Genomic DNA, 820 nt, shown 5'->3' with positions numbered 1-820 from the left:
CACACACACACTGTAACAACACACACACTGTAACAACACACACACTGTAACAACACACACACACACACACACTGTAACAACACACACACTGTAACAACACACACACTGTAACAACACACACTGTAACAACACACACACACACACTGTAACAACACACACACTGTAACAACACACACTGTAACAACACACACACACACACTGTAACAACACACACACAAACACACTGTAACAACACACACTGTAACAACACACACACACACACACACACTGTAACAACACACACTGTAACAACACACACACACACACTGTAACAACACACATATTTTTTACTTTGTCTTCCAAAACAAAAGGTTTACTTTACAATAACAAGCTTGTGTTAATATTTCATTGATTGACACTTATTTTTATTATTAGGAAAAAGTTTCTCTGCAGAAACTTTAGTGGCGTCACTTTATTGAAGGAGTTTGATCAGAATAATTTAGGAGAAATCTGTAAAATAACAGTTTTTCTCTGTAGAAATATTAATGAAATTTTCTGTAAATGTATCGTTTTTACACTTTATTTGAATTAGGAAATTTTACTTTAATTATAGGGTTTTTGTTTGACAGCTGCTGCTGCTGCCGGTCATTTGACTGTTATTTTACCATTTCTTTAGAGAGCAGCTCTCTCTCTCTCTCTGTGTCTCTCTCTCTCTCTCTCTCTCTCTCTCTGTCTCTCTCTCTCTCTCTCGCTCTCTCTGTGTCTCTCTCTCTGTCTCTCTCTCTCTGTGTCTCTCTCTCTCTCTCTCTCTGTGTCTCTCTCTCTCTCTCTCTCTCTCTCT

The sequence above is a fragment of the Seriola lalandi genome, unplaced genomic scaffold (assembly GCF_002814215.2).
Source record: "Seriola lalandi dorsalis isolate HSWRI2012SDOR001 ecotype SW California unplaced genomic scaffold, Sedor1 jcf7180002053338, whole genome shotgun sequence".
NCBI classification, from domain to species: domain Eukaryota; kingdom Metazoa; phylum Chordata; class Actinopteri; order Carangiformes; family Carangidae; genus Seriola; species Seriola lalandi.
Note: the sequence above shows the minus strand (reverse complement) of the source record.